Below are 24,043 nucleotides of genomic sequence, written 5' to 3' on the forward strand. Positions count from 1 at the left end.
CAGTTCTTGGTTGTGTACAGGATCGCAGGGTTGCACAGACTTGCATGCAGTAACGCTGTGCTGTGTAGACCTGCTTCAAACTGTGTCCAGCGCTCTATGCCAAAGAAAATTAAACATGTCTAATTTCTTCCGTCCTAAGCTCGTAGCCCTCAAATGTCATGTAATTCATAGTGACCGAAATTTAACCAAGAAACCAAGCAAGGGGCTCCTTTGAAGAAATTTGAGTTACAGGCCTGTTGCTGTGGCGAGAGTTGGGGCCCTCGGGGGGAGGTGTCCAAAGCTTATCATCGAGATGGGCAACAGGAATTTCTCCATTGAGAGTGAAAACACAGTTTCTGTCCTCAGTTCAAACCTCAGGTTTTTGTTGAGACAGCATTAATGTATTTATTTAATTAGGGCGAATCGAGGCCATGCGCTACACTGTAAATGCTAAAACCTTCAAAATTGAACTCTACCACTCAGCTATTTGTCTGCTACAAAACATGTAACAGACAGGCACTATGATTTCAGACTTTACAAATGTTTTTAACTATGCAGCTTTATTCACTATGCCTGCAAAAATGTTAGCGGTCTAAAAGTTATCGGAAGCTAATTATACACACACACACACACACATATATATATATATATATATATATATATATATATATATATATATATATATATATATATATAAAATCTCAGTGATGAAATTTTTCTAGAAATTCTCAGACATCCCGGTTTTTACTAACATGGTGAACGTTTCTGAGTTCTTTTTCATGTATGCCAGAATCCATTCATTCAGTTCCACCCCCAAACAGTTCGTGGCGGTAGTGCGCCATGTTGGTTTGCAAGCTGCCAATAATCTCAAAAGAAGTGTTATTTTGGGGGGGGGGTGTCACAAGACGTGACACCAGAAGTAGATCTCACAACCTTCCAGATGTTTTTGGGGTCTTTAAATGTTTATAGATTTTGGATTACAAAAACATTCAGATTTAGCCATCTTAATTAGGAAGGTGCTTTTGTTACAGAGCTGACGACCAACTGATTTAGATTCAGTGAATCACAGATTTTAGGCAGTCTGAGGCTGAAGACAACCAGTCAAGGTTTAGGTCCCCCACTAACACAAGCTGACCAGGGTTTAGCCCTGAGCTTAGAGCCTCACAGCAGGCTTAGGGGAGCCTGGAACAGCCCATGACTGTGAGGGACTGTCTATGCTGGAGTTCATGTTTCAATGCCAGAAGTTCAAATTGTTTGATAATCAAAACAGAGGAGAAGAGAGTCACATTAGTCCTGTTCTTTACATAAATGGCGACACCTCCGCCTTCCCTGGGACGATCACAATGAAAAACGTAGCTGTTGATAGCAACGTTGGAATTCTAGATTGATTACTCATCCATGTCTTGGACAATATGAGGATATCGACTTCCATTGTTTGTACCCAGATTCGTGCTAGATAAATCTTAGGGAGTAGACTCCTGACATTGAAATGAAGGATGCCAAGGGCTGATCTGGCTCTGAAATGATCAGGGGTGTCAATTTTCAGGGAGGGCGAGGGGCCTAGGTTAGGGTTTTCGTTGCCAGTCAGTAAGAGAAGAAGGATAAGATATTTCCTCAGTGTTAGAAATTGAGTCATTTTTAACTATGTTGGAGATTTTCAGGTCAATGAGTGTGTTTTCTGTGCGTGTAAAACTTCTCTGTCGGACTGATATACACGTTAGGGGAACAAGATTTGGTTGAATTAGTGGAACTAATCCCTGCAGGTAGCAGGACATCAGCTGGTGTGAAAACAAATTATCAATAGCCGATATTGACCAGGTGCAAGTCCCTGAGCTGGAGAAATCCAAAGATGGATGCTTCTGGATCCCACCAGAGGTACGATAATACTGACCTCCTCAGAACACATAAGTAAACAATAGATAACACAAAGATTAAATTCATTGTTACTGTGGCTAGAAGCAGAATATAAATCAAGCAAGAAGTGGGGGTGGGGGGGTTAATTGATTAAACAACATGAGGACATTACTGTTACTGTTGTTACTGTTACTAGCTGCAGAATATAAATTGAGCAAGAAGGGGGGCCCACACAGTGGTGGGCACAGTTCTGCTAATCATCAAAGCTAATGTTTTCATTATCTGATTAAAATTTTAACCAATCTAATTCTGGACAAGTTACTAAAGAAAGATGGTGGCGCGCATAGACGCAGCAGCCCTGAGCTCTCTCATACTACTTGTGCATTCTTTTCTACTTCGATCTGACAGTGTGTCTACAGTACAGTCGTGCCGATCTACTCGCACTCAGCACCGGGGACACTTTCATTCACGGACAATGTTAATACCTCCAGAGATCATCAGAGCATCAGACTCCAATGTGAGACGGGGAAGGTGCTACGCGTGGCGGCGATCGAGAGGCAAGCGGGGAAGTGTGCAGGCCATGTTAACCCAATAGGCCCCCTCTGCCTTCCATCCTTCTCTCAAATGCCCGCTCAATCCATAATACGATGGACAAAATCAGGCTACGACTGGCAGCCCAGAGGGATAAAACCAGCTGCTGCTGATTTACAGAAACCGAGCTGGATTCCAACAGTCCAGAAGCTGCTATCTAGCAGCCGCAATTATTCCTGTACCTAAAAAGGCCAACGTCACCTGACTGAATGATTACCGGCCTGTGGATCCCACTTCCATCCTCAGCAAGGGTTCACATAGATTTGCGGTATGGTGTTGGGGATGGGTTTGCAGGGCAGTCTGTGGCGCAGCTGTGCACTGCAGCCTTCCACTGCGATCTCCATCCGTAACTCCTGCCTTGCAGTTTTAATGCACACACCTTACTTCTACACGTTTAGTAAACACCTTCACCAATTTAGAGTCGGGGTCACTAGGCGGTGGTGGGTTTGCAGGGCAGGCTGTGGCACAGCGGTGTGCCGTGGCCACCCACGGCAGTCTGCTACCTGCCGTCTCTTGCCCTGCTTTTAATGCAACACTTTATCTTTGCACACTTAGGGGGTCGTACACAGCAAGGGAGATTAATTGTAACAACTATGGTGGGGTTGGTAGGTAGGTAGGATGAGTGTGGCATGTGGGGTTGGCCCCGGGTGGCTGTGGATGTCTGGGGCTCAGGGGTAGGGGGTCTGCCTCACCGGTTCTGCCGTGGTCCCGTGACCCTGCTCTGGGCCTGTGGGTCCCGTGGCCTGTTGTGGGGGTGGGTGTTGGCACTGGGGGGGTTGGCGGCTGCTGGGGGGATGGGGGCCGTGGTCTCCGCGGAATGGGCCCCGCTCTCACTAGGGCGGTCTCCTGATCATGGGCTTTGGTGTTTGGGGTGGGATCCGAGGTGGGGGGTTTGGGGGGCCCTGCTGGCTGCCTGGGGGGCCTTGTGCTCTTCCTGGCCCCGGTGTTGGGCCTCGCCTCTTGTCTGGGGGCTGGGCCCCGCCTTCGTATGGCTCGCTGGTCCCTACCTTGTGCTTTGGATTCTGTTGCGGTGGCTCCTTTGCCCCCCGTCCTTGCCGCCGCTCACTCCCGCCCCCGGGGGCCGTGGCCCTGGTGGCGTGGTTCTGGGGCTCCCCCTATTGGTGGGCCGGTGCACTGTGTGCTTCCCTTGGGTATGGGGCAGCTCCCTGTGCCTCCGTGGGGAGGGGTGGTGTCAGGGGTGTGTTCCGGCGCCGTCAGGCCGCTCCCCTGTTGGTTTGCTGTGCTGCCCGGTGGCTCTGGGGGCTACCTTTTCTGGCCTCTGTGCCCTTCTGCTGCCCTTTTTCTCCTGGGGCCCTGCATCTTGGACCCACTTCCGTCATTGCTCGCGGTCGGGCGCATGGCTTCTGATGTGCCGGAGTGGTCTGTGTCATATGGTAAGGTTCTGTACTCTTGTCTTGGCCCAACACACCAGCCACAGTAGTGATCGGATATTTAGCTGTGATCTGGTTCTCTGTGTGGATGGTTGCGTGTTTGTGGCCGTCACCACAGTTCGGTTTTTGGATGCTCTTAAGGGGATTAACGCTACGGTGTTCTCAATTAGGGTATGAATGCTCACTAATTAGACAACAGACTGTTGCTGTCAGTGTTTGTTCATGTGTGGTTGTTTGTCATGGTATGTTGTATGGTTAGGGCCCCGTCTCCTCGGTGTCTCACATCACAGTTATTGTCTTCACCACTTGTCTCTTGTTCTTGTCTGTCTTTGTGTTGTTTTGGTGGTCGGCCCTTCCTGATAGAAGTTGTCGGTTGGCTTTGAGTAGGATGTTATAGGCTGATTGGGAAGGGTGGATGTGGGTCACACACACACCACATTCACTTATGCACTACATACCTTCTGTCTTGCAAGAATAAATTGCATATACGTGGTCTATTAGAAAAGTATCCGACCTTTTTATTTTTTTCAAAAACCATATGGATTTGAATCCCGTGTGATTGCATCAGCCAAGCTTGAACCTTCGTGCGCATGCGCTAGTTTTTTCACGCCTGTTGGTTGCGTCATTCGCCTGTGAGCAGGCTTTGTGTGAGCAGTGGTCCACCCCTCTCGTCGGATTTTTATTGCGAATAAATGTCTGAAAAATTTGGAGCTTTGCTGCATCAATTTTTTCCAGAAACTGTGAGAGACCTCTAGGTGGTAACCATTCGGAAAATTCAACTGGCTTTGAGGGACGATTTTATGGGGATTACACAGATTAAGGAGTGCTCCAGCCGGTTTAAAGACCGCCCACAGCTGCTGAGAGCGTGCCACGCTCCAAGCGCCGATCGACAGGCTGAAACAACCAGATCATTTCCAACGTGAAGGCTTTGTTGATCCGGGACGTCGTCTGACTTACACAAAAATGGCAGGAGACGTGGACATCAGTACTTTTTTGGCACATTCCACTGTTACAGGAGTTTTTTTTCATGGAAAGAAAAGCAGACGGATGCGCCACCATGCCGCTCATGGCGCGGCACAAAACCACCTCCATGTTGGTCTCTAGCGCAGGAATTGCGGAAGACGTGGACATCAGCACTTTTTCGGCACATTGAGACAGACGTGCGGAGGAATTCCGCGCATCGCGGTGGAGCCGCATGGCGCAAAGCAACGCCGTGATAAAGCCTCACAGGACATGTTCTGGCATGTCCAGGCTCATCCACAATTTCTCAGTTAGTCACACGACTGAAAACCCAACGACAGCCGTCTGAAAGCCATCTCAAAGCCGTCCTGTGAGACCAACACGGAGGTGGTTTTGTGCTGCGCCATGAGCGGCACGGTGGCGCATCCGTCCGCTTTTCTTTCCATGAAAAAAACTCCTGTAACAGTGTAATGTGCCGAAAAGTACTGATATCCACGTCTCCTGCCATTTTTGTGTAAGTCAGACGATGTCCCGGATCAACAAAGCCTTCCCGTTGGAAATGATCTGATTGTTTCAGCCTGTCGATCGGCACTCGGAGCGTGGCGCGCTCTCAGCAGCTGTGGGCGGTCTTTAAACCGGCTGGAGCACTCCTTAATCTGTGTAATCCCCGTAAATCGTCCCTCAAAGCCATTTGAATTTTCCGAATGGTTACCACCTGGAGGTCTCTCACAGTTTCTGGAAAAAATTGATGCAGCAAAGCTCTAAATTGTTCAGACATTTATTCGCAATAAAAATCCGACGAGAGGGGTGGACCACTGCTCACACAAAGCCTGCTCACAGGTGAATGACGCAACCGACAGGCGTGAAAAAACTCACGCATGCGCACGAAGGTTCAAGCTTGGCTGATGCAATCACACGTGATTCAAATCCATATGGTTTTGAAAAAAATAAAAAGGTCGGATACTTTTCTAACAGACCTCGTATGGGTATTAATGTTCATAAATGGTTCTGCCAGTGTGGCATTTTCCATTACTATATATGCAGACAGGGGAAGAAAAAAAAAACCTCACGCATCAGCACGCCTGTTGTTGTGATGACCCCACCTACTGTGTTCCCAGTTGGACGCCGTTCTTTCTTCTAGCGCCTGCCACGTGCTCTGCGCTGGATGCTGCATATATAAAATAATTATTTCGTGGTGGATTAATCATTTATTTTCTTCAAATTGGCCACTGAAAACTGTTTTAATCGCTTCCTGAATCGCAGTGGAGGCTGCAGCCGGAGCCGTTCACGCACACGCCTAACTGCTTGGAGAAAGCATTGCAAGCTGTCTAAAAAGGTAATTAATTGCCATGTTTACATTGTCATAGCTTGATAAAACAGTTGTGTGTTCTTTCCTTCTTGTGTGCAGCTGTTAAAGCATGTTTATAACAGATTTAACTTCTTGTTATAATCGTTCAGACGAGCTGCGCGCTGATGCGATCGTCTGGCATCACCACTCACTCTGTTCAGTTCTTTTTTGCTCAACTTGACGAGCTGCACGTCATGTTGGCGATTAGATCACGCCACATAGCACGACATTGGTGCGTGAAAGATTTTTTTTGAACATTTCAAAATTCACTGTGTGCAATAGCACGCACCGACGCTCCTCTCACGTTTAGTCTGCACGTGTTAAAGATGAGTTTACTCTCCAACACAGCACAAGTCAAGCTAGTGTGTGAGTCAGTCATGCTTGTGTCAGGGGGCCTTAACTATCAGCCAGTCTACATTTCTCTCATCTGCATGAGAAGACACAACAACAGGATGGCACTGCAGTGAGTCAACAGGCTGGATACTGAAAAATAGGCCAAACAATCAACCGCAGAGTCCTGTTTTTGTGTGTTCCAGTGTGCCACTGTGTGTTTGTGGTTTTTTCTGAACCATTTCCCACGTGAGCTACGTTCAGTAAGAGTTGAGATCCGTTCTGACTTTGCATGGGACTCAAATAAATGGCCTTTTCTGAATTTAAAGCATTGCTTCTGAGCCCTTTGTTCAGGATTGATTCAACAAAGAGCCGGGCCATTTACACCAGTTAGTATTTTTTACATTGAAAAGACATTCAAAGGTGAAAAATTTTTCAGTCTGCTTGTAGACGATGAATAAACATTTGGGTTTAGACTGTTTTTAACTGGCATTTTCAATAGTGTCATTTTCCCCCTATACAAAGAGTAAATTGTAGCGAATCATAATGTTGGAGCCAAAGAGGTTATATATGAGCACTAGAGTCTGCACTCGCACTGAGCCGTGTCCTGGCAAGGAGGTGTGGTCGCCTTTGTACGTAATTCCGAGCAATTTACTGAGCACTGCTCATAGAATTTCACTTAGTCTCGTCAAGAAACAGGTGGAATAAGGAAAGTGTGCAACGCATCTGCGCATGCGTGGGTCAAACGGGGGCAAAAATCCCAACTACCAAACTCACACCACTCCCATTGAATTTCGTATACAGTAGCATTAGCGGACTATAAAAGTTAAGGCTTACAGGGATTGTTTCAAAGACTTTAAGCCTTAAGCGACGCATACAATAATGACAGGGGCACATTGTGCTGTTTTCAAATGCTCGAACGAAATTTATAGGCTTAAAAGTTGGCTGAAAACACATGATTGCAAAGCTACACCGAGTCCACACAAAGATGGAAAGAAGAAGACATGTGGTCGTAAACCTTCATTCATTCTACACAATTTCCCCACAGAAAAGAAAGATCCAGACGGACGTAAAAAAGATGGACTAAAATTGCAAGTTTCTTGCACACATTTATTTTGTCAGTATCCTGAAACTGTGCCGAATTATAATGTGGCTGATGCCGCTGTTTTCGTGCATCGGCTTATGACTGTAATGTCACGCCATGAATGACGTGGTGCGTAATATTGTAATATTGACATGTTCTATACACAAACTGCATGCATGCACATACCATTGTATGTCTGTCAACTTATCAAAACAAACGTGACACCAAAGAGGTTATATATGAGACAGACCTTCCCTGTAGTCCTTACGAAGCCGACGGAGTAGCAATTGCTCATCCCTGCTTAGCAAATATTCTGCAATATCCACAGTTTCAGACTCTGGACTTCGTCTAACCATCTGTCAGTTGCCTTCAAGGGGTTAGAAATTTGTTTGTCTCCAACTATCAACAAGGACTGGTCATTTTCGACAGCAGCGCGCTCTTCCTCCTTCGTCGGCATCAATGGTAGTTTCTGTACCGATGCAGCGTACGCAAAGGCAGCCAGCTCTTCTTTCCATTTCTGTCCACTGCCGTACGTAGTCCTGGTTGTAACAGGCAGTCCGCGGAGCTTACAAAAACGCTTTAAATCGTCAACTTTCCAGCAGTTGAAATGATCCAAATCACAGCACTCCTCACTGCTTTCCGCCGTCATAGCTTGTGGATTGGTAGTCAAAAAATTTATCCTACCCATAATGCACCACGCTGCCCGAGATGTGCACTTCGCTTATATGCTGGAAAGCTGCACATGTTGGCAAAGCCACAAACGGAGGAAGAAGGGAGACAATATTTCCTTCCATAAGTACATGGTTTTGGTTCTTCTTGTCACTTTGTCTGTGACATTTGGTTGATAAACAGGTGTATGTTTCCTGCCCGTGCCTGTGTCGTCTGTGGACATGGACCATTAACTCTTCTTATGTCAAGTTGATATTTTCTCCTGCCAGACCGATGTCTAGTTAAATACTTGTCGTTAGTGATTAAAATTGTTCAAGACCTACGATTTTTTATTTATTTATTTATTTTTTACACACATTAAAATAATGAGACGCTGCTCGGAGATTATAATGACTGTGCCACTTACGGTCACTCCTACACACAGAATTGTGCACACACACACACACCACTGACTTCATGAATGAAACTCGGTCAATAAAGGATAATTGTGTAAAAATATATAGATAAATGTATCGTAATGGTCTTAGGAGCCGCGCTGTGCCTGTCACACAGCAGCAGCTCAGCAGCTTGGAACAGATCAGATCTGTGTAACTTTCAACACTAATATTTCAGAATGTGTGGGTGTCAGAGTAAGTTTAATACTTTCCTCACATGATTTAATGTTAATTAATTTTACTGGTTCGATATCCAGGTCAGAATGGCATTTTAACACATATTTTGCGAGTGTTTTTCTGTGTGTGTTCAGTCGTGAATCACCATTGAAAATGGATTAACATCTGACAACTTCGTCAATATTTTGCCTGGTTAGGAGGCGTCATGTCGCTGTCCATGAAGGGACGTTCACGTTTAATGGGCAGCATTGGGAGTGTGGACTGTAGTTCTCATAACGTCACTATAGATGTGTTCATATCATATTTGATGACTTCTGACATCTTGTTCGAGTGCCATGTAAGTAGTAATAATCATCCATCTTCTGTACCCGCTTACTCCAATTAAGGGTCACAAGGGGTCGGAGCCCATTTCAGCTGTCATGGAGCGTGAGGCAGGGTACACCCTGGACAGGACAACTATCTGTCGCAGGGCCACATATAGACAAACAAACATTCTCACATACACACACACACCAAGGGTCAATTTAAAGATTTCAGTTCACCAAACATGCAGGTCTTTGGATGTGGGAGGAAGCTGCAGCACCCGGAGAGAACCCACACAAACACGGGGAGAACATGCAAACTCCACACAGAAAGGCCACAGGTGGGGAATCGATCCCATGACCTTCTTGCTGAGGCAACAGTGCGAAGCACTAATCCACCGTGCTGCCCTAAATAATAATAATACATTTGTAAAGCATTTTAATTGAAGGAAAAAACTCAAAGTGCTGAACATAGCTGCAAGAACATGAAACAAAGATGCCCATATCCCAAAATTAAAACAACAGAAAAGAATTAGATGCAACAAGAAAAAATAAAAGATGAAAAACTTTCAAACTAATTACAGAAAATGTGTTTTAAAAATAGTCTTAAAGTCACATTTCAAATGCCAACACGCAGCCTGTTCCACAAGATACGACCACGGCAAAAAAGGCTCTGAAGCCTGCTGACTTCTTTTTAACCCTTGAGACACAGAGCAAGTCTGGATCCAAGGACCACAGGGCACGAGGAGGGACATAAGGCTGAACAAGTTCAGCAAGATAGTTGAGTTCATGACCGTTTAGAGCCTGAAATGTCTAATAAAATCTTGAAATATAGTCTTCGAGTCAGTGAAGGGAAGCCAGAATGTCTGTGATCAAACCTCCTGGTTTTCATCAAAACTCGAGGAACAATAATTCTGTACCATCTGTAGACATCCTACACTATTTTATAGCAATCCAGAAAATCCAAAAACACTGCAATAGTCAATTGTGGAAGACAAGGACGTGAATTATAATTTGTGAAATTTAAAACAAATGCTGATGTACATTTCTACTTTATCAGTTCCATCAGTGCAATAACTTACTGTAATCAGGTCAAACTCACCACTGATACTTTTTTTAGTGAGTGTTGTTCGAACATCTATTGTTAATTTGTTTCTTTGCAGACATGCAGCCATTGTTGGTGATTAAAGAAGAAACTCTCCCTGAACACCAGGAATGGAATCTGAGTGTTGACCAGGAGGACATTAAAGAAGAAGAGAAGCTGTGGATAAGTCAGCAGGGAGAGCAGCTTCAGCAGCTGGAGGAGGCAGATCTCACCAAGTTTGGTTTCACTGCCGTCCCTGTGAAGAGTGAAAATAATGATGAAAAACCAGTGTCATCACAGCTTCATCAAAGCCGAAGTGATGAGAGCACAGAGGCTGAGCCTGTAGCCAGCAGCTCATCTGTAAACAGAACACTGATAGCAGAAGCTGATGGAGAGGACGATAGAGGACCACAACCAGCCAGCAACTCAGGTCCAAACAGTCATTTACAACCAGATACCAGTGGCAGGAATTCAGACAGTTCTAGAACTGAGACTCATGACAGTTATGACTGGAAACAGACCAGAGAACTTCAGTCAAGTTTTAACTGTCAAAAACATACCAATATTGTTCGTTCAGGCAACAGTGATGAAAAACAATTTAAAGGCTCTGAATATGGAAAAGCATCTGGTCACATGAACAACTCAGAGCAACAAAAGGGGAGGAAAGCAAGTGGAAAACCATTTAGCTGTTCTGATCGGAGTAAAGGACATAAACAGAAGGGCACTCTGAACAAACACATTAGAATTCAGACAGGACAGAAAGCATTTGTCTGTTCTGAGTGTGGTCAAAGATTTGGACGAAAGGGCAACCTGAAAACACACATGATAATTCATACAGGGCAAAAAGCATTTGGCTGTTCTGAGTGTGGTCAAAGATTTGGACTAAAGGGCAGCCTGAAAACACACATGATAATTCATACAGGGCAAAAAGCATTTGTCTGCTCTGAGTGTGGTCAAAGGTTTGGACAAAAGGGCCACCTAAAAACACACATGATAATTCATACAGGACAAAAAGCATTTGTCTGCTCTGAGTGTGGTCAAAGATTTGGACAAAATGGCACCCTGAAAACACACATGATAATTCATACAGGACAAAAAGCATTTGTCTGTTCTGAGTGTGGTCAAAGATTTGGACAAAAGGGCAACCTGAAAACACACATGATAATTCATACAGGACAAAAAGCATTTGTCTGTTCCGAGTGTGGTCATAGATTTGGACAAAAGGGCACTCTGAACAGACACATCATGATTCATACAGGACAAAAACCATTTGTCTGTTCTGAGTGTGGTCAAAGATTTGGACTAAACAGTCACCTGCAAACACACATGATAATTCATACAGGACAAAAACCATTTGACTGTTCTGAGTGTGGTCGAAGGTTTGGACGAAAGGGACACCTGAAAACACACATGATAATTCATACAGGTGGGAGCAACAGGCCTGATGAAGAAGAACCTGAAGAAATACCTTGAGGCAATCCTCTCTCACCCAAGCGCAGATGAGGTGCAGTTGTCTGCAATTAAGCGAACGATCTCCATCTTGAAAAGAGCCCTCGGATACAATGCCAGCTCTGGTTAGGATAACTATAAAGCCTAGGGTGCAACTTTAGACCCCAGGTTTGGGACCCACTGCATTCTATTAAAAAGACATCAAAGATAAATGGGAAAAAAAAGGCAAAAAGCATTTGTCTGTTCTGAGTCTGGTCAAAGGTTTGGACAAAAGGGCCACTTGAAAACACACGTTAATTCATACAGGACACAATTCATACTGGCAAAACACTTTGGCGGAGAACTTCTACAAGAGAGAGAAAGCAACAGTCTGATGCCTGCAACAAAACTTGCAAGACAGAACAGAGAACAATACAGCAAAAGAGAAGGAAAACATTGAGTGGAAAGATGGAAACAGCACAAAAGAGCCGGACAATTCCAAGAAGAACTCAAAAAGGAATACATTGACAAAGTTGGATCAATCCAGTGGCTAAAAAAATGGAGAACTTTGTTTTGATGGAGAAAGAATTCTGATTAGAGCACAAGATCAGGGACTTCTAACAAATGGCTTCAAAAAATGGCAGGGATCTCACAAAATGATAAATTCTGATTCTGTCATACAGCTGTTGAGAGTGTAAACCATCTAACATCAGCAGGTCATATCCTCATGGCAGACGAACATTATACAGCCAGACACAACAAGATCTGTCAATATTTCCACTGGAAGGTATGCAAGGAACTGGAGATGGAAGTCAAAGAACACATCTGGGAGCACGAGCCAGCACCAGTCTCATCCAACGGAAAAGTAACTGACTTCTATGACAAAGAGATCCCAGCAGGAAAACATATCGAAGGTGGTGCAATCAAACCTGATATTGTCATCTGGAACAAGCAAAAGAAAACAGCCAAAATTTTCGATGTGACACTCCCCAATGACTTCGGCCTGAATCGAGCGGAAAGGAGAAAGGTCTCGAAATACCAAGACCTGAAAAATGATCTACGAACAACATGGTTATTGAAAGACATCGATATCATCCCAGTTGTGGTGGGGGCAACAGCCCTGATGAAGAAGAACCTGAAGAAATACCTCGAGGCAATCCCTGGTCACCCAAGTGCACATGAGGTGCAGTTGTCTGCAATTAAGGGAATGATCACCATCTTGAAGAGAGCCCTCGGATACAATGCCAGCTCTGGTTAGGATAACTATAGAGCCTAGGGTGCAACTTTAGACCCCAGGTTTGGGGCCCACTGCATTCTATTAAAAAGACATCAAAGATAAATGGGAAAAAAACAGACAAACATTTGTCTGTTCTGAGTGTGGTCAAAGGTTTGGACGAAAAGGCACCCTGAACAGACACGATGATTCATACCAGACACACCATTTAGCTCTTCTGATCAGAGTAAAAGAAACAGAAGGGCACATGATAATTCAGTCATTCACTGCCCCGCCAAAAAATGAACCATTCACCAGCTCATCTGCAAAACAATATACAGGTGCACCCAGATGTAGAACAGCAGGAACTAGAAGAGGAATTGGCAAATAAGATTGAAGAAACAAGAAAAATTGATATGAAAGAGCAGCTAAAACTGACTAAAGGAGAATAAAAACATTCAAAACTATCCTGCAAAAAGTTAACCTGGGACTGGCTAAACTGGTCCCAGAAGGAACCACATTGACAGATTTAAACTGTGTAAATTACGGAGCGGCATGGTACATACAAAGTAAATTAGTCCCACAGGATTTGGAGAGAAAAGGAACCAGAATTAAGAAAAAGAATACGGTGCCACAATGGAAAAACATTGCAACAAAAAAAAATCAGCCGCCTAAGAGCAGAGATCTCCCAAATGGCCACATTTTTGGGAGGCCAAAACCACAAAAGGAATCTTAAAAAAGTCAGTTGCATTAAAAGAAAATACATTGTTGAAGATAAACAGCTGGGTGGGAGGATTAGGAACAAAGACAAGAAAATACAAGCAAAACAGATAGCAATTTCCAAAAAAACCCAGGCTTGTGTACAGGAAGTTGGCAAACGACACAATTGAAGTACAACAACCACCTGAGAGAGAAGAAATTGAAACATTCTGGAGACCACTCTTTGAAGACCCAAAACAACACCAAGAGGCAGAGTGGATTGAAAAAATAAAAACAAAGACAAGCAGCAAATGCCAATAATTGTAATCACTGAAGAGGAGATCAGAAAGAAATTGAGTGAATACAGTAACTTCAAGGCACCTCTGGCATTGACAAAATCCCAAATTTTGGGCTGTAAAGACTGACAACATTGCACCACCATTATGCTGTGGCTTTAACAAAAATATTGAACGGAGAAGAGGACACACCAGACTGGCTAACGACTGGGAACACAAACCTACTTCCAAAGACCAAGGAAACACAGCTTCCCAACAAGTACAGACCCATCTGCTGCCTAACAACAACATAAAAATGGCTGACAGGAATCATAGCTGATGCCATTCATGAACATCTGGACACTGGTGGCTACCTGGAAAATGAACAGAAAGGTTGTTCCAGAAGATTAGTAGCTAAAGACCAGTTACTGATAGACAAAGCTATCATGGAGGACTGCAAAAAAAAGGAAAAGGAACCTCAGCATGGCTTGGATTGATTACAAAAGCATTTAACAGGGTGCCACACTCCTGGATCATGAGGTGCTTAGAACTCTACAACATCAATGAGGAAATAAGATCTTTCCTGAGAGCACAATTGAACAAGTGGAACACCACCATCACCCTCAATCACACAGAGGGACAAATAACAATCCCAGACGTACAGTAGTGTTCAGAATAATAGTAGTGCTATGTGACTAAAAAGATTAATCCAGGTTTTGAGTATATTTCTTATTGTTACATGGGAAACAAGGTTCCAGTAGATTCAGTAGATTCTCACAAACACTGATTTACAATCCTTCCTCACACAATATTGAACTTTTGATTTGTTTTGGAAATTGTAGATTTTTTTTTTAAGGTGAAAATAGTGAAATTCACCAAAACACTTTTTTCTCTTTCAGTTTCTGATATATTTTAATTCTATTGGTTTTGTTTGATTTTTCTAAACACTTTTCATAATTCATTGTGGATATATGAAATAATAAATTTTAGTTAAAAAATACATTTCATTAAGGTAAAATTCATGCAAAAGTTTTCATTTGTTTTCATATTAGGTTAATTAATTTAACCACTGTTCACAATTCACAAAATTTTGAATTTTATTGAAAACAAATACTGTTTGGGAAAACAATAAAATTCACCAAACTGCTTCTGTCTCTCCAGTTTCTGATAAATTTGAATTCTGATGGTTTTGTTTGAAGTTCTGTTCTTCCCTGTTGAATTTTGAATGCCAACGTTTGGTCATGAAAAGCCATGAAATTCACCAACAGTCAGTGTTGTATAGTAACGAAGTAAAAATACTTCACTACTGTCCTTAAGTATGTTTTGGGAGACTTTGAACTTTACTTGAGTTTTTATTATTATTATTCAGCTTACTTTCACTTTTACTTCACTACATTTCCGACCTTAATTAATTGCATACTTCTACTCCAATACATTTTCTATTCGCCCTGTCGTTACTCGTTACAAAAAAAAAACAAACACACACACGAAAAAAGTCGTGTTTTCACCCAGAGACACCACTGATTACTAGTGACTGCAACGACGTCAGGCCCATACATGACAACCTATACGGATTTTCCGAGTTTCAGAGTCATACGGACGTACAAATAAAGTCTTACGGATATTCAGGGTTTATCTATGGGTCTAATCATCTGCAGCGCGACTCCACTTTGATGCTTGAGCCATTGAAGCAATGCTTCGAACCACTGGCTCGTGGTTCTTTGATTTGCTGCTCTTCAGAAGCGATAAGTCTGCTTCTTAACTCCTCTCAAAGCCAATAAAATATTGTGAGTCACTTTTGTGTGGATTAAAGTCACTAACTGGGACTCTTGTCATGTTGTAGTCAAGAAACGAGAATCGTCCTCCCTTCCGTTGACACAAAATTGCCGCTTTAAATAAAATGACACCTCTTTCCAAACGCTGTAATACAGAAAATAAATTACAATCGACTAAAACGTGTTTTTTTTTTTCTTCCCAAAATGAGACGTCCTGTGTTCTTTATGAATTAAACTGATGCTGACATACAGCACAGTCAGCTGTAAGAGCGCAGCTCAGATATATGGAAAGACATTCATGCCAAAATGTCTGAAAGGAAATGCTTTTGACAAAAACTACAGTTTTATTTATGTCCAGAGATCAAGGATCCACCATGTAGAGTTTATTATGTCCAAAGTTTAAGGATCCAGTGTCCAATTTCATATTTATTTACTTTGAGACTCAATAAAATGTTCAATTTCAATTGAATCGGCTTATAAAGCGCCAAATTGCAACAAAAGCCATCTCAAGGCACCTCACATAGAACAGTTCAACATAAAAAAATTAAAATAAATAAATAAAAATTTAAAAAATAAAATACATAATTAAAAACAAGTAAAAAGAAAAAACATAAAAATAAAAACTATTCATAAGAAAAAATAAAAATAGGCTTTAAGGCTTGACTTAAAAATGTCCACAGACTCCAACTGCCTCACGGTCGCAGGAAGACCGTCCCACAGAGCGGTAAAATCTTATCGATATCCATCCCTAATAAACACAGGAGGATCGAGGATCATCAACATGCCAGTCTGCAACATAGGCACTGGCGAGGCGATTTTTCGATACACTTGAAGTTCTGAGGTATGTTTTATTTTGGTCATTTTCATGATTTTATTTCCACTAGTGACACACAGTTCTTGTTTCTGAAAAAATAACTAAATTTGACACATTCAGTTCTATAAAATTCATCTTGATGCATGAATACTATATCTCTATTGTTTGAAATTCAACTGTGGAGGAAATTCTAATGATCCTGACTTTGTCATTGTGGCAACTCATAATATGTGGACAAAAACCCAGTTACGTGATACCGCTATGTGGTTGTGTGTACTGTAATAAAACTGATTTTGGTATGATTTGGAGGTTATAAGGATTTTGTGCTGATTTTATGGATTTTCTCACTTGGTTATACAGGTAGACCCTCAAAGGGGTTGACATGTATGCAGGCCGATTTGTCCCTAGGCATGTCCGGTAGGCTTTTTTGCAGTTGCACACTTGGGGGGTGTTTGTCAGGAAAATGATCATTTCTCTAATCAACTTTTCTGCAGCGCTGCTTGGCTTTGAACCTTGAACAAATTGAAGCAGTGATTCGCAGGTCAAAGCAGTGCTTCAATCTAGGATTCATGGATTGATTGCTTTATTTCACTTTATCCTAATTTTTCCCCTGAAGAGCATATGTCTGAGTAATACGAGGTCTGTTAGAAAAGTACCCAACCTTTTTATTTTTTTCAAAAACCTGATGGATTTGAATCACGTGTGCTTGCATGAGCCAACCTTGAACCTTCGTGTGCATGCGTGATTTTTTTTCACACCTGTCGGTTGCGTCATTTGCTTGTAAGCAGCCTTTGTGTGAGGATGGGTTTAGTCTCTCCTCGTTTTTTCTTTGCAAGGAAATGGCGGAACGACTGGAGCAGCGCGACTGCATCAAATTTTGCCAGAAACTGGGTGACAGCCAGGTGGAAACCATTCAGATTATTCAGACGGCTTTCGGTGACGATCCTATGGGCATCACACAGATTAAGAAGCGGTACAACCGGTTTAAAGACGTCCGCACAATGGTGGAGAGTGCGCTGCGCTCTGCTCGGCATCAACACGCTGAAACGACCGGATCATTTCCAAAGTGAACGCTGTGATGATGTGGGACCGTCATGCGATTATCCGAGAAATTGTGGAAGAGGTGGACAACAGCACTTTTTCGGCACATTCCACTGTGAAAGAAGATTTTGCCATGAAAAGAGTGGCGGCGAAATTCATTGGCACGAAGCTGATGGCGCAGCAACAGCGCCTCCGTGGTGTATAGTTCAGTGGGTATCAGTGGCGGCGCCAGGAAATTTTTGTTGGGGACGCTGAGGGGGAGCTGGTGTAAAAGTTGGAGGGGCTCCACAAAATGTCATTGAAATGAACAATATATAGTAAATTGCTTTATAAATACCAAGGTATATGTTTTTGTCACCCATGCTCCTCTAAAATGTGGTATCAATGCACACACACATCACTTAGAATGATTGCAAGTTCACTAAACTTGCATCTATTGCAGGTGAACAACTTGTTCACCTGCATCCCCACCGCTGAGGCTGTCTCAGCTGTGAGGCAGAGACTGCTGCAGGATGTGTTTCTACTTGAAAGGACCAAACTTACACCAGACCACATCTGCCAACTCTTGGAGATCTGTCTTAACACCACATATTTCCTGTTTAGGGGGAATTATTACAGGCAGATTCATGGTTGTGCGATGGGGTCGCCGGTATCCCCCATTGTGGCCAGTCTGTACATGGAGTGAGTGGAGAAGACAGCCTTGACGTCTTTCACGGGCATCTCTCCCAGTCACTGGTTCAGATATGTTGATGACACATGGGTTAAAATCAAGCAACAGGAAGTTGAGGACTTTACAGAACACATCAACTCGGTGGACGCCAATATCAAGTTCACATGTGAGGATGCCAGAAACAACCATTTAGCCTTCTTGGACTGTGATGTTACGAATGGAGAGAACAGGCAGCTCCAGACAGGAGTTTACAGAAAACCAACTCACACTGACCAATATCTGCTCTTTGGCTCAAACCACCCCCTTGAACACAAGCTCGGGGTGATCAGGACGCTTCAACACAGAGCCCTACAGGTGCCCACAACTGCAGAGGGAAGGGCTAAAGAACAACACCTTGTCTGGAAAGCCCTCACAGTATGTGGGTACCCACGATGGTCCCTGGACAAAGTGCAGAAGTCCCAGAGAACAAAGAGACCAGATAGACAGGAGACGGAGACAAGAAGAAGAGTGTCTCCCTTATTTAGCAGGAGTAGGGGAAAAACTACAGAGGCTGTTCAGACAGCACAAAATCCCAGTTTACTTTAAACCGGTTAACACCTTGAGACAGAAATTAGTTCACCCTAAGGACATGATCCCTAGTTACAAACAGAGCAATGTAGTGTATTCTATTAGATGTCAGGAAAACTGTAACAAACACTACATAGGTGAGACTAAGCAACCTTTACACAAAAGACTATACCAACACCGCAGAGAGGGCACCAGTGGACCTCAGTCTGCAGTTCATCTCCACCTTAAAGACACTAACCACACGTTTGAGGACAAGGAAGTTAAAATCTTAGCCAGAGAGAAGAAATGGTTTGAGAGAGGTGTCAAGGAAGCATTCTATGTGAAACAGTTGAAACCCAGCCTTAACCAGGGAGGGGGTCTGAGACACACTTTGTCCCCTGTTTACAATGGGGTACTCAGGTCAAAGCAGTTTCAGTCTTTTGTTCATGGTAATGAGTCATTCACGTCATCAGCAGAGTCGTCAAGGGAGCCATCAAGAGAGGGTCCGTCCCATCATTAGGACCCACCCGGAAGCGAACATTTGCAAACATCAAACAAATGTTCATAGAATGTTTGTTTACTGTTCAGCAAGTTTGTGAACGTTCATGTAATGTTTGTGATGTTTGTCTAATGTTTGCATGGAGGTGAAAATTTGCAAACATCAACTGAACGTTCATAGAATGTTCATTTACTGTTCAGCAAGTTTGTGAACATTCATGTAATGTCTGTGATTGTCTAATGTTTGCATGGAAGCAAACATAAGACAAACATGTAAGGAAACATTTGCAAAAATCAATCAAATGTTCATAGAATGTATGCTTAATGTTCAACATTACATAATGTTCATGTTGTATGTGTAAAGCTTGCCTCTAAATAAGTGTGTGTGTGTATGTATGTATGTATGTATATATATATATATATATATATATATATATAATATGTGTGTGTGTGTGTAAAATTTCACATTATAGGAAAACATTAAATATAATTTACGGCATACAGAAAGTTAATGTTGGACTCCATTTAAATTATGCATGCAAACATAGGTAGAATGAACAATAGGAAATAATTTAAGCACTCTACCATGGTAACCAAGAATTTGTCGATTTATGATTTATTCAGGCCTACTGAATATACTGTATAATTTCAAGATTACTGTAATAAACTGACAGAGCTAACTCCGAAACATGTCTTGGTGCAACTTGCAAAACATGCTTTCTGTTAATTGGAATATTAATCTTTGCAAAATAATTTACATCACTACAGACTGTGGTTGTCAGCTACCAAAATATGTTTTTTATGGAATCAGATTGCAGTGGCAGCTTATTATCCAGAGGTCCCACAGACCTGAGTTACATACATTTTGCCAAATTAAAAAAAAAAAAAACCCCTATCTTTAGCATTTTTGAAAATAAGGAAAAAAAAAACATTAACGTTAAAAAAAAAAATTGATTTACAAAATAATGTTTTCAACATGCATGAACAGGAAGCATTGACATTTAAATAAAACAGAATTAATAAATAAATAAATAAAAAAGCATCAGTGATCATTGTGTATAATTTCCTGTAATCACATTATACATTCATGTATTGCCAATTAAGTTAACAAATTTCTAACATAAGTGTTTGGTTCCTTCGTGGTTAAAGGTAAAGCCAGAGCAGGTTTATCAGCTCAGAGAAATGCTGTCTCACAAAACTACTGTAATAATTGGGTCAGAACGTCTGAAACACTATAGTGCTTTATTTTAAAACATGTTTGACCAACATTATCAGAGGATACAATTCAAATGATTTCATTTTATTTCAAGTAGTTTTTGTACATAGATCTATTTACTATTAAATTATTTTGTTAATATGCTTGCTGCTTCACAGTTGCTTGCAGTGTTGCTCACGAACCAGTTGGTGGCAGTAGTGCACCGAGTTGGGTTAAAACCCACTGTTTAACAGAGCAGAAGAAGGAGACTTAGCTGAGTTACAGCACTCAACTCCGTTGTGTTTTAGCAAATAAAAGTTTGTGTTCCACAAGTTAATTCGCCTGTGAAGTCTCTATACTATGATTAAGAGACCACTGAGAGCAGAAGAGGAGACTAACGCTGGACGCTTTGTGAGGGATTCCTCACAAAGAACTACCACATAGCTACCCATGAGGTAGCAGCTAGCTTCAAATGGCTGGGCCTTTGTGCCGTGATATCGACGCTGTGACTATCAAAAGAAGGTAACGGAACCTGATGTGAGCACAAATTCGTTTTAGCTAGAAATAACAAAACTTCCTTGAAGCTTGATTATGCCAGCTATAGATTAATGGGAACCAAACCAACACATTTTTGACTAGCATGGAGCTAACGTTAGCCACAGAGAGGCACAGGCCTAATTAATATTTTGACTAAAACATGACTAAAATATATACTCTTTTTTTATTAGGTGTTGATGCATTTGAAGTTTAAGTCATGTCAGTGCCCAGAAAGAGACTTTATGAAGATAAGCTTGTGATAATATTTTTGGATTATTGCTTGTTTCCCACCCAACAGCAACCATGCCTGCTGCCATAAAAGTTGTTGAATCAGTGAATCCTCCATCTGATCAGTGGGTTGAGCGTGTGCCTGCAGTTGATTCACATCAGCCCGATTATGCAGAGGTTTGTACTATAATGGTTAAATAAGATTGTATAGTGTCTTGTGCCAGTAGATTCTAAAAGTCATGTTCAGCAAGCAAAATATTCAAACATTTCTGGCAAGAAATACTTTGTTCTGTTTGGGATATAATTTGAAAATAGAGTAAAATCTGTCAGTAATGAAGTTGTATATGCTAACTTTCCTTCCTTAAAGAAATAACTTACAGGCCCTGTTACTCAATAAACATATTTATTTATTGCTGATGTAAAGTTTCAGAATTTCTTATATAAAAAATGTTGTGTCCCTTGCATAATGTTTCATTTGCATAGTGTGTGCATGCTGTCTATGGTACCATACAATTGAAACAAGGACTTCTATGCTGTACTACTGAGGTTTCCACCTTATCTGTGGTGAAAAAACTGACCTGTGCCAACAAAAAAAAATAATTTTTGGAGATTCTTTTGGAATAGACCTGAGTAAGCACCAGAATGCATTTGAGATTTCACATTTTTCTGGGGTACAACCACCAGACCCCGCCAGGGCCTTGTCAAGATCTTTTTTTGTTTTGTTTTTCCCCCCCCCATAGCTCACTTTCATCACTCGGTTCATTCACAGATTTGTCTGTGCTCATGATGAAAGGTCAACAGCATTGGCTTAATCATTTGTGAAGCATAGGATTTAATACAAAAAAAGTGGGAACTTCTGTATTAAGGTTGTAACATGTGGCTCTATATACATTTTGTGTTCCAGGAGAAGCAGAATGACATCATTCACAGTATCGAACAGCTGAATGACAAAGTTGATGCACTACATCCTTGGACCATCCCTGAAAGTGTCGGTTCCCAGACATACCAGGAGAGAGAACAATGTGGACGCTGCTGACACAATTATCCGAAGGTTGGCCAGCTAAACCAGAAGTGTGGGCTTGAACCAATTACAAGCAGTGCCTGGAAGTAATGGGGCTTCCAGTAAAGTCACTCAAAGAAGTGAGTTAATGTGTTTTCTGTTTGTTAGGTCCTCTTCACTTCAATAAAGTTTTGCTTGTTTTTTTTTTTTTTACACAGTGTATTATAAACATGCTGTATTTATGGAAACTACAACCCCTGGCAATAATTATGGAATCACCGGCCTCGGAGGATGTTCATTCAGTTGTTTAATTTTGTAGAAAAAAAAGCAGATCACAGACATGACACAAAACTAAAGTCATTTCAAATGACAACTTTCTGGCTTTAAGAAACACTATAAGAAATCAGGAAAAATAATTGTGGCAGTCAGTAATGGTTACTTTTTTTAGACTAAGCAGAGGGAAAAAAAATATGGACTCACTCAATTCTGAGGAATAAATTATGGAATCACCCTGTAAATTTTCATCCACAAAACTAACACCTGCATCAAATCAGATCTGCTCGTTAGTCTGCATCTAAAAAGGAGTGATCACACCTTGGAGAGCTGTTGCACCAAGTGGACTGACATGAATCATGGCTCCAACAGGAGAGATGTCAATTGAAACAAAAGAGAGGATTATCAATCTCTGAAGAGGGTAAATCATCACGCAATGTTGCAAAAGATGTTGGTTGTTCACAGTCAGCTGTGTCTAAACTCTGGACAAAATACAAACAACGTGGGAAGGTTATTAAAGGAAAACATACTGGTAGGCCAAGGAAGACATCAAAGCGTCAAGACAGAAAACTTAAAGCAATATGTCTCAAAAATCGAAAATGCACAACAAAACAAATGAGGAACGAATGGGAGGAAACTGGAGTCAACGTCTGTGACCGAACTGTAAGAAACCGCCTAAAGGAAATGGGATTTACATACAGAAAAGCTAAATGAAAGCCATCATTAACACCTAAACAGAAAAAAAAAAGGTTATACAAGCCCTGGCAAAAATTATGAAATCACCGGCCTCAGAGGATGTTCATTCAGTTGTTTAATTTTGTAGAAAAAAAGCAGATCACAGACATGACAAAACTAAAGTCATTTCAAATGGCAACTTTCTGGCTTTAAGAAACACTAGAAGAAATCAAGAAAAAAAGATTGTGGCAGTCAGTAACAGTTACCCTTTTAGACCAAGCAGAGGAAAAAAATATGGAATCACTCAATTCTGAGGAAAAAATTGTGGAATCACCCTGTAAATTTTCATCCCCCAATTAACACCTGCATCAAATCAGATCTGCTCATTGACATTGACCCTATGCCATGACATTGACCCTATGTGTCTTTTTGCAAGGAATGTTTTTGCAGTTTTTGCTCTATGGCAAGATGCATTATCATCTTGAAAAATGATTTCATCATCCCCAAACATCCTTTTAATTGTCCAAAATATCAACATAAACTTGTGCATTTATTGATGATGTAATGACAGCCATCTCCCCAGTGCCTTTACCTGACATGCAGCCCCATATCATCAATGACTGTGGAAATTTACATGTTCTCTTCAGGCAGTCATCTTTATAAATCTCATTGGAAAGGCACCAAACAAACGTTCCAGCATCATCACCTTGCCCAATGCAGATTCGAGATTCATCACTGAATATGACTTTCATCCAGTCATCCACAGTCCACAATTGCTTTTCCTTAGCCCATTGTAACCTTGTTTTTTTCTGTTTAGGTGTTAATGATGCCTTTCGTTTAGCTTTTCTGTATGTAAATCCCATTTCCTTTAGGCGGTTTCTTACAGTTCGCTCACAGACGTTGACTCCAGTTTCCTCCCATTCGTTCCTCATTTGTTTTGTTGTACATTTTTCGATTTTTGAGACATATTGCT

At 41.9% G+C, this 24,043-nt stretch overlaps 1 long non-coding RNA gene across 1 annotated transcript; it reads left to right on the forward strand.

Moving 5' to 3' along the window:
* The first annotated feature begins 20,603 nt into the window (after positions 1 to 20,603).
* Positions 20,604 to 22,071, forward strand: LOC117530321. The gene is made up of 3 exons (XR_004566312.1): positions 20,604 to 20,879; positions 21,193 to 21,299; positions 22,027 to 22,071. It is a non-coding gene; the product is annotated as an uncharacterized LOC117530321 (long non-coding RNA).
* Positions 22,072 to 24,043: the final 1,972 nt, after the last annotated feature.

The sequence above is a fragment of the Thalassophryne amazonica genome, chromosome 18 (genome assembly GCF_902500255.1).
Source record: "Thalassophryne amazonica chromosome 18, fThaAma1.1, whole genome shotgun sequence".
Lineage (NCBI taxonomy): Eukaryota > Metazoa > Chordata > Actinopteri > Batrachoidiformes > Batrachoididae > Thalassophryne > Thalassophryne amazonica.